This window comes from Macrotis lagotis, chromosome X, assembly GCF_037893015.1.
Source record: "Macrotis lagotis isolate mMagLag1 chromosome X, bilby.v1.9.chrom.fasta, whole genome shotgun sequence".
NCBI lineage: Eukaryota > Metazoa > Chordata > Mammalia > Peramelemorphia > Peramelidae > Macrotis > Macrotis lagotis.
The window spans coordinates 91,023,927-91,035,281 of NC_133666.1; the positions used below are offsets into that span (position 1 = coordinate 91,023,927).

At 40.0% G+C, this 11,355-nt stretch overlaps 2 pseudogenes; both read left to right on the top strand.

The window, feature by feature from the left end:
• The first annotated feature begins 7,346 nt into the window (after positions 1–7,346).
• LOC141498754 (trinucleotide repeat-containing gene 18 protein-like) lies at positions 7,347–9,336 on the top strand (annotated as a pseudogene).
• A 144-nt stretch (positions 9,337–9,480) lies between these two features.
• LOC141498755 (trinucleotide repeat-containing gene 18 protein-like) lies at positions 9,481–11,355 on the top strand (annotated as a pseudogene).

Consider the following 11,355-nt stretch of genomic DNA (forward strand, 5'->3'; position numbering starts at 1 on the left):
CACCCCTGATCTTATTGGGAATGCCTCTAGCCTCTCCCCATTGAATATAATATTTCTTGATGGTTTCAGATACTGCTAATTATTCGAAGGAACAGTCCATTTTTCCTACACTCTCTATTGTTTTTAGTAGAAATAGATGCTGTACTTTTGTCAAAAGCTTTTTCAGCATCTATTGACATGATTATATAATTTCTGATCGGTTTGTTGCTGATATAATTGAGTATATTAAAAGTTTTCCTAATATTGAACCAACCCTGTATTCCTGGGATAAATCCTACTTGATCATAATGTATTATCCCAGTGATAACTTGTAATCATTTTGTTAAGATTTTAAGATTCTGGCATCTATATTCATTAGGGAGATAGGTCTATAATTTTCTTTCTCTGTTTTAACTCTTCCTGGTTTAGGCATCAGCACCATATTGGTTTCACAGAAAGAGTTAGACAGAGTTCCATCTTTCCCTGTTTTTCCATAGAGTTTACATAGAATTGGAACCAATTGTTCCTTAAATGTTTGGTATAATTCACTTGTGAATCCATCAGGCCCCAGAAATTTTTTCTTAGGGAGTACATTGATGGCTTGTTTAACATCTTTTCTGTGATAGGGTTGTTTAGGTATTTAATCTCCATTTCATTTAACCTGGACAACTTATATTTTTGTAAATATTTATCCATTTCACTTAGATTATCAAATTTATTGGCATAGAGTTGAGCAAAATAATTTCGAATTATTACTTTAATTTCCTCTTCATTCATGGTGAGTTCACTTTTTTCATTTATGATACTAGCAAATTGATTTTCTTCTTTCTTTTTTATAATCAAATTAACCAGACATTTATCAATTTTATTGTTTTTTTCATAATACGAACTTTTGGTTTTATTTATTAATTCAATTTTTTTTTGCTTTTGATTTTATTAATTTCTCCTTTAATTTTTATAATTTCTAATTTGGTATTTAATTGGGGATTATTAATTTGTACTTTCTCTAATTATTTTAGTGGCATGTTTAGTACATTGATTTCCTCTTTCCTCAATTTATTCATGTAAGCATTTAAAGCTATGATATATCCCCTGAGATCTGCTTTGAGTGAATCCCATAGGTTTTGTTATGTTGTTTCATTATTATCATTATCTAGGATAAAATGGTTAATTCTTTCTATAATTTGTTTTTTGATACACTCATTCTTTAAAATGAGGTTATTCAATTTCCAATTGGTTCTGGGTCTTTATATCCTTGGGCCAATATTGCATATGACTTTTATTGCATTGTGTTGTGAGAAAGATGTATTCACTATTTCTACCCTTCTGCAGTTGATCATTAGGTTTTTATGTCCTAGTATATGGTCAATTTTTGTATAAGTAGAATGTACTTCAGAGGAAAAAGGTATATTTCATTCTATTCCCATTCAATTTCCTCCATAAATCTATCATATCTAGTTTTGCTAACAATCTATTTACCTCCTAAACTTCTTTCTTGTTTATGTTATGATTCGATTTATCTATATCTGAGAGCGGGAGGTTGAGGTCTCCCACTTGTAGTGTTTTGCTGTCTATGTCTGCCTGCAGTTCTTTCAGCTTCTCTTCTAAGAATCTGGATGCTGTCCCATTGGGTGCATATATATTCAGTACTGAAATAAATTATTGTCTATGGTACCCTCTAGGAGGATAAAGTTTCCTTCCTTATCTCTTTAAACGCTATCTTTTTTTGCTACTGCTTTGTTTGAAATAAGGATTGCTAACACTGCTTTTTTTTACTTCAGCTGAAGCAAAATATATTTTGCTCCAACCTTTTACCTTTAGTCTATATGTATCTCTCTGCTTCAAATGAGTTTCTTGTAAGCAGCATGTTGTAGGATTTTGGTTTTTAATCCACTCTGCTATTCGCTTACATTTTAAGGGATAGTTCATCCCATTCACATTCTTTATTATCCTCCATGCTTTCTTCCCTCTGTTTGTATTTTCCCCTCCCCCCACCCAATTTGTATTCCCCATGATTTTTTTCTGAATACCATCCACATCAACTTCAGTGTGTTTGCCCTCCTATATCATCCCACCCCTTTCTTTCCCCTTTCCCTTTTTCCCTTTTACCGTCCCTTCCTTTTGTTAATTCCCCTTTCTCCCCACTCCCTCTCACTTTCTCTTTCCCCCCTCCCCTTTTCCCCTTTCAATACTTGAAAGGTTAGATGTTTTTTAAGTTAACTAAATATATGTAGGTTGACTTTAAGCCAAGTCTGATGAGAAGAGGATTCAAGTGTTTCTTATCTGCTCCCTTCTGCCCCTCTATTACCATACGTATTTTGTACCTCTTAGTGTAATGAGATTTACCCCACTGAATCCCCTCTCTCCTCCTGTATCTTTCCTGTCCCCCTTTTTAAAAGAGGTAGTGTTTTTTAGATCATTCTATCTGAGTCATAGAAAATTCTGTGTATCAGTCTCTTCTAGGTAATTACATTCTTTCTATTAGAATTAAAATTTTTGAGAATTATTAGAGTCTTTCTCCCAAGTGGGGTTAAAGCCAGTTACATCTCATTGGATAGCAATCTAATGGATAGGTCATGAATGTCCATCACTTCTGGCTAGGTATATTCTCTCTTTTAGAGTTACAGTTCTCAAGATTTATGAGAATCTTTTTCCCCATCATGGAATATAGCGAGTTTCAATTTAATGGAAAGCTGTTTTTTTCTTTTACTGCCTCTCCCCCCCTTTTTTTACTTTTCATGTGTCTCTTGAACCTCCTGTTTGATGTCCAAATTTTCTATTTAGCTCTGGTCTTTTCATCAGGAATTTTTGGAATTTTTCCATTTAGTTAAATGTCCATCTTTTTGCCTGGAAGAGAATGCTCAGTTTTGCGAGGTAATGGATTCTTGGCTGCATTCCAAACTCCCTTACTCTTTGAAATATCTCATTCCATGCCCTTCGATCCTTTAATGTTGATGCAGCCAGGTCCTGTGTAATCCTTACTGTGGCTGCTTGCTATTTAAATTGTTTCTTTCTGGCTCCTTGCAGGATTTTCTCTTTTATCTCATAGCTCTGGAATTTGGCCGCTACACTCCTTGGTGTTTTCATTTTAGGATCTTTTCTGGAGGGGATCTATGCATTCTTTCAATAACTACTTTGCCCTCTGGTTCCATGATATCAGGGCAGTTTTCCATCACTAGATCCTGTAATAATAAGTCCAGGCTTTTTTTCTCTTCAATATTTTCAGGAAGTCCAATAATTTTCAGGTTGCTCCTCCTCGACCTATTCTCGAGGTCACTGGTTTTGCTGATGAGGTATTTCACATTTTCTTCTATTTTTTTCTATTTTTTTATTTTATTTAACTGGCTCTTTCTGTCTCATGGAGTCATTAATTTCTGCAGACTCCATTCTTTTCTTTTAGAGAGGAGTTTTCTTCATTAACCTTTTGAAACTCCTTTTCCAATTGGTCAATTCTACTTTAGAAAAAACTTTCCATTTGACCAATTGAGCATTTGAGAGAATTATTTTCTTTTAGTATTTGTCCAATTGATGATCTGAGAGATTTATTCTAATTTTGTATTTGTCTAATTGTATTTTCTAAGAATTTCTTTTCTTGTTGTGAGGTACTAAATTTTCCAATTGATTTTTAAACTCCTTCCTTATTTCTTCAAAGAAGCCTTTCTGTACTGAAGATCAGATCGTATTCTCCTCAGAGGTTCTAAGTCTCTCTGAGTTAGGGTCTATCCCTTCCAAGAATTTTTCTATGGACCCACCTTTCTACTGACCCTTCTTCATTTTGGTAAGACCTTTAGTTGGGGAGGGGCTGGTTCACAGGGTCTTGGGATCACTAGAGGGTTTATTTACTGAGTGCAGTTTCTCTGGCTGGCCAGTAGGAGGTGCTGGTTGCTTTCTCTGGAGTGTCTGTGACCTTGATTGATGCGTTCTACCTTACCTTAAATGGAGGGGTTGGAGCTAATGAATCCTTTTCCCTTCAATCAATGGAGGGCTTTAACTTGGGGTGAGGTCTTTCCTCTCCCTATTGTCAGCTGTGTTGGTTCTTCTGCTCACATACCTGTGCCTGAGGCAGAAGTAGTCTGCTATTGTTTGTTCTGGGAAGAGTCCTCAGCTGCAATGGAGGCTTGGACTCAGAATTCCTCAGACCTACTGCAGCCCTCCTGCACCGGAACTCTCCCATCCCAATATTTGCAAGCTCCAGAGAATCAGTGCTCCTCTGCTACCTAGTTGACTCAAGCCTCCTCTGTCCAGCCCCATGACTGATCCAGCAGGTCCAGGTCTTGGGCCCCCAGACTCCTGGGCTCCAATTCAGCAGCCACTCTGGCTGATCCAGGGCTGATCCTCCCTCCATGCCCAGACTCACCCACCTGAATTCGTCCAATGCTGCTGAAGGAGACAAATCCTGAGGTAGATGTTCTTTCTCCTGGCTTTTTTTTTCTGGGTTTTGTGGGTTGGATTTCTGTTCAGATATTTGTTTCATATGATAGATGGGGAAAGATCAGGAGACTTTAGAAATATGCCTGTCTTCTCTCCTCCATCCTGGCCGGAAATCACCATCATTTTCAAAAGCTTTCCTTGCCTTGCTCTTTTTCCCAGTCATTAATAAAGGGTCTTTTCTTTATTCATCTTTATTTTTCTTTCTTTTTTGTCTCTGTGACTCTCTTCCTTTGCCTAGCCCCCTCTCTTTTTTCAGTCTACTTTTGCCTTTCACTCCTTTTTCCTTAAACGTTTTTGTTTTTCCTTGTTCTATTTCCTACTACATCATCTTTTCTTTTTCCTCTTTATTGTCAATATGATCATACTTTTAGAGTTGGAAGGAACCCTAGTGGTCACTGAGTCCAACTCCATTATCCTACTGCCCAGGGTCAAACATTAATGAAAACTTTGAAAGAGGATTTGAAACCAGAATTTCCAAGAATAGTTCACTAAGAAACAGCTATCTGACATGTACATTCCTCTTACTCCCTTCCTAGTGATTCCAACCATGAATAACTATCCTTCTAAATATCCTACTTACTCTTCTCTGCCTCAATCTCAAGGGGACAATCTCTTCTCTTTCTTGCAACCATGGAGTCAAGTTTCATTAGCTAGTTGGTTAAGAAAAACCTTAAACTGAGAGTGATAAGTGACTTCCACAGAATAATAGAGCTATTCTGCAATTGATGTGGGATTTAATTTCAATGAGGCAAATACTGTTTAGTACTCTATTCACTGTGAGACCAAGTTGACTTCTTCTAAGCTTGCCAGATCATCTTCCCTTTGCAACTCTCCCTCAACTAGGATATCTTCTCTATTCCTCATTTTCCTCCATGATGGTTTCTTCCTTCATTCGCTTGTTCACACCTTTGTGATTGTCTAACTATGGTTGTATTTGACTTTGTCTCTGTTTTCATATTTCTATCTGAACCTTTTTCTACATCATTGCCACTCTCTTTTCATCTCTACATATTGCTCTGATTTTGTGTATCTATCTCATTCCGTTTTCTATTTCTGTCTCTAACAATATCTCAATCCCTCCCTTATTCTCTCCTCTCTCCTTCTCAAAGCTTCTTTTTCCTTCTAATTCCCATTCAGTAAAACCTGATTTATTCTTTTGTACCATATTATCAATATGAGGAAAGATTTAAGGCTGGCACGAACACGTGGTCTTGAGTTTTAAGATAGATTTAAACATTCTATCTTAATTGCACAGGAACAAACACTTATTAAAAATTTGAAGCAGGAATGTGAGCTCATGTCATTCCAAATACTCAGCAGAGTTCACTTAGTGGACCTCACTTTTTTCCTAATCACATCTAATCACATCACCCCAGTCCCACTACAACCTCTTTCCAGCTATAAATTTGCATTTCTTGTGGAAACTTCTTTCTGTATTCTTCTCATTCTTAATTCCTAATTCCTTCTAACTCCAAGTCTCTGTTTCAAGTTTAATTACAAGTAGATATTATTTTCTCTCTTGGGCACCCAGAAGAGTCATGAGAAACCATCTAATCCAGTCCTATCAATTCAATGTGGAGAAAACTGAGGCTAGAAGTGATTCAGTGATTTCTCCAGAGGAAAAAAAACATAGCAGATCTGTGCTTAAGGTGGGATTTGAATTAAAAGAGTCAACTTCAAGGGTACTGCACGGACCATTATGAGACCCAGGTGGTTTGCTCTATGCTTGCCAGGTGTCTTCTCCCTCTACATTTCTCATTATCTGTAGTTTCATCTCTTCCTCATTTTCCTCCATAATGATCACTTCCCTCACTACCATGGTCCTTGTCATGTGGTTCTCTCTCTTTTCATCTGTGTCTTTCTATTTCTCTCAATATCTCTTCCTTGCTCTTCTCCTTTTCTCTCCTTTTTTCTCTCCCTTTTTCCATACTCTGTTTTTCATTCAATTGTAACTGTGATTTTTTATTTACCCTATCTTAACTCATAAGTTTAGAGCTGGAAGGAAGCCTTGGGACTAGTAATACAACTCCATTCATAATAAAACAGGAAACAGGGGTTTTGATACATTAACTAAATTACCCAGAGCAAAAACTTATTAAAATGTTAAATAGGATGTGAACTTAGATCATTGTCTTCCAACAATATTCTGCAACTGTTTTACACTACGTATTCCCCTCAATTCCAACATGTCATCATTTTGTGGAAACTTTCCTTTTTCTCCCTGTCCTTAAAGACACATTCTATCTAAATCTATCCCCCTCTCTATTCCAAGACCAATACCAAGTAGAATTTTTTTCTCTCTCTGACATCCAGAGGATCATAGAGATGGAATATCGTTAGATACCATCAAGTTAGCCCCATAAATTGAATGAGATAAAAATTGAGTCAGACAATGGTTAAAGGACTTCTCCAGAAGACAACTTGTCAGCACATGATGTGGAATTGAAATTCAGTCAACTTCAAGTATACTGTCCACTTTTTATATTTTTCATAGGTTGAAAAGAAGAAGGTATTGTAGGGACCACTGAGTCCAATTGCATTTAATTATAGCCAAAGTTGTACAGGTTTTCCTGTTCTAAATGAAATACCCAGTATCAAATGATGCTAAGCAAAATAAAGTGAGCTTTTGAACTCAGGTCTCCAAGACTTCAAAGACAAATCCAAATTAGTTACATATTTCTGTGACATACACACACTTCTCACTCTCCTTCTCAGTTGTCCTTTCTTTGTATTGCTATACATTTTGATGCCTGATTACTTATCATTTTATTTCTCTTCTCCCTGTCCAAGATCACAAGGGATTTCTTTGTTTTCTTTGGCAACCAGAAGATCAAAGAACCTATACATTAATTGACATGATCACTCCAGTCCCATGACTTTATTAAAGAAAATAACTGAGGAAAGTTTTGTGGATACTTTTTTGTAGTACCTAAAATATGGGTGAAACATTTACCTTTGTAAAACTTGAAGAATGGAGGAGACAGAAAAACTTTTCCTATCTGCCTAATAATCTTCCTTCATCCATCTGGAGGCCCATAATAGCATAAATATTCTTCTGGTCAAGCAGGGGCAGCCAGATCTCTGAGGCTTAGAAAGATGGTTTCTATCTACCATGCAAGGTGGCCTTTTATACCCTGAATCTTGTGTCCAGGACACCAGTCAGTCAATCATCAGCTTCCCTGCTTGTGAACAAGAAGCTTAATCACCTGCCCAAAAGTTCCTAGGAAGGGAATACCAAGAAGCACAACAAAAGATGGGCATGTAGCGGGGGACCTGCCACAACCTTTCAACAAGTAAGACTGCAAGACTGAGAAGGAATAAAGGTCATCAATCATTGTGGACCTGACTGAGGACACCTAGCCTGACAGGGAGCAGAGATTAAGTGGGCTGGAGTAAGTGGTTAAAGATAGGTGACCAGTTCTCATTCCTGACTGAGCATATGAGTCACAGGAGTGTAGGAAGTGGATACCCCAAATCCAAAGCCCCTATGGATATCTTCCCTGCACAAGTGCAATGATGGAGGAGAAATGTTCTGGATACAGAGTATGATGGTTATAATAAGAATCTTCCCAGCATGATTTGGACAGGAGGCCTGTGGTCCACAGTCACGTGGACAGAAGGAAAAGGGGTGAGACTAGCATATTCTTCTTCTACAGTGGCATTCAATCCCCACCCCATCCATTCCATAGTTACACTATCTTTCCCCCAGTCAAAGAGCAGGGCCAGGAGCACAAAATCAAGATTCCCCCTTTTAGACCTTCAGTTGAGGCCTGTGATGAAAGAATGGGTCCCATTTAAAATTCTTCCGAGTCCCAGGACACAAATGCTAGCTAAGGAAAAAGAGGTGAGCAAAGTGGAGGTGCTACAGCTCCCATTGGAGGAGGACCTGATTGAACTCTCTTGTACCCTACTGTCCCAGGACTTCCCTTGTCCAGGCAATGCCAGAACAGCAGAGGTGATGAGGGAGAAGAACTCAGTCATCCAGGCCAAGTGGCATGTGACATTTGAGTCCTTCTGGAGGTGGACTGGGCTAGGGTCCTCAGAGAGAAGGAACTGCCTATCCCCCAAAGACTGAAACCTGAGTTGGAGAACCAGATATGTGAGTGGAATGCTTCTCCAGCATTGCTGCCAAGGAGGTGGCCAAGATCTAGGGCACCCTGGCACTCTTTTCTGGCAGCACCCCCTGGAAACCAGATAGCTCCTTTCTGCCCACTGACCAGGAATAGAAATCTTCTGACCTAGGTAAATTTGCCACCATTTAGATGGCAATACAACCACATGAGTCAGGTTGGGGAGGAGGTGATCAAGAAGGGCTATTTAGACCCCAATGTTATGCAATGAATTTCACTGGTGAGAGGTCCAGGCAGAACTTCATCAAATACAGAAGCAACTCCACCAAGTAGGTCTTTGCCTGACCAGGCAGTGACAAAAAGAACCCTTTTGGCAGGTTGGGCTTCATGAAAAGGGGTCCTTCTCAATTAGGCAATACTAAAGCCCAGAAGCTTCTCTCCCATCAAAGTGGCAAGCAGCTAGAGTAGGACCCTAAGAGGTTAGAAAGTACTCTTTGGAGCAAGAGAATATTAACTCTCAGGGAGAGGTGGAAGTAAAGCAGTTATATATGGGCTTCACAGGTGCAGTGCCCCAACAAAAGGACAAGTCACAGCCATCTGGGCCCAGTCTGGCTGACCATATTCGTTCTTTATCCATGAACAAACATCAATGTTGCTAAGATTAGGATTATAGAGATAATTTAGTCCATAAAGGGAAGAACACCTCCTGGGGGAAGGGCACCTGGATCTGGAGCAACAGAAGCTGCTGGGAGAAAGTAAGGAACTGACTCTGACCCATCCCACTTGTTGTGTCACAAATGGCCTCAATCTTGAACTTGTGGTGACAGGGTCAGCCCTGACTGGTTCTAGGCATTGACCTGCTGTCTCAGCAACCTACCTTGCTCCATACCCCTAGTTACCCTGGAATGGTAGACTTCCTTGTAGTTAGTAGTTCATATCTATGGCTTAAACACCACTTCTCTGCCCTGCTCCAGGGCATATCTTCACCTCCTTCCCCACCATGGGACATTCTATTCCTTTCTCCCTGCTACGGTGGTCTGATTCCTGCTCTGCTTATCAGTTTGTCATGGACCCTCAGTCAGGACAACTGGTAATGATCCCAGTAAACACATGCTCCATTTTGTTGAGATGATGGAGTGGGCTCCCCCTCCATGGTACCTGATGTATCTCTAACTCAAAGCTCCCCCCAACATCAACTTCAGCTTCTCTCTCACCTGTTGTAGATGCTGCTGCAACAACAGGAGTTATCTATCTTGCAGCAGACCCTGGAATTTCAGAGGAGAACCCAACTTGTGGAAAGGTTACAGGCTAATGAACAGCTCGTGAAGACGGATGAAAAAGTCTCCAGGTGCAGCCCATAGAGTAGTCAACAGCATCCCCTCCCCTGGTTCAGTTCTTATTCACCAGAAACCCCCACCTCTCACCCAGCCCTTCTAGGTCCTAAAGCCAGGCTGTGAACCGATTCTCCATATCCCCTTGTAACTCACCTGAGGGCTCAGAATTAAGGTGATCCAGAAATTGGAGGAGACACTCAAGCCACCAGCTTACACTGACCCTGCAATACCTAGATCTCACCCTTATAGACTTTCTTTTTCTTCCCCATCTCTGTCCCCTGCCATCTCACAAAGATGAAGTTCCAGATCACATAGAAAAGAATCTTCAAATTAGAGAAAGAAACATCCAATCTTCATCAAGGCTTGTTTCCAGAGAATCTTTCAAGATATTCATTTCAGTCCTTTCTGAGTTCCTTTGGGAGATGTTACATGGAGAATGTTCTCCAGCCCATAGCAATTCCTGATGCACATGGCTTGGCTCTCCTGATGCGGATGGCTTGGCTCTCAGTCTTTCCTTAACTGTTGATGAACCTGAACACATGGAGTTACCTCCTTGGAGGAGAAGATGAAGGCTGACTTGGAGGAAATGGAAGAGTACTAGGACAAGCTCCCTGAGCCAAACTTGAGTCAACCAGTCCACTGCTCCCATCATCAAGGTCAGCCCAGAGTCAGGATAACTGTAGACATCTGTCATAGCCAGGTGAATCATTAGGTCCAATGGAGTAAGAGTTCTTGGAGATTCAGGATGGCCAACGAGAGTACCAGGTTAGGCCTTGCCCATCTAAAGGTGAAACTGAGATTCAGGACCAGGCAATTGCTGTTCCACAGTCTTATTCATTTCACAGGGATTCCAAAGGCCTGCTAGAGAAAGATGAGGAAGATCTTCCATGAGGGGAACTGACTAAGGAGGCTAATGAAAAGTAGATCATGCCTTGACTCAGAGGACTTCCAGGTAGTATGGAAATATATGATATGGATTCTGGTCCCAGAGGACAGGAACTCTTCAGTCTTTCAAGGTAGGAAGCAAAGGTCAGTCTCCCATATACAGAAGAAGATTTCCCCTGCCAACTTCCCATTCTGGACATCAATATCAACATCCCATTAATTAGTATGAATGAGATGGTGACTGGCACAGAACTCCCTCAAACTTAATCCTTCCTGAACACTGGTGGTGTCACCCAAGCTGGAGGTGGCTGAGATCCTGTCCTGGGAGTAGAACTTCTAAGAAAGCATCACTCTGTTGAGTAAGGTTACTGAGTTAGACCTGGAGAAGAGGACATAAGAAGTTGAAAATCCAGAAAACTGTTCAGGCTAACCTACTCTTGAGAGGTTCCTAGCTGACAACATCCATATGTTAATGGAGATGCACTCCAGTCTATTCATGGACCCTTTGAAGATCATCAAGCTGCCCTAGGAACTGAACTCTAATAAAAAGAATATCTATTGCAGAAAGGAATGAACAGGTATATTCTATCAAGTCTGCCATTGAGAACATGTATACAATGGAACTAGACCATAGGATAAGGCTCGCTGAGCTTTAG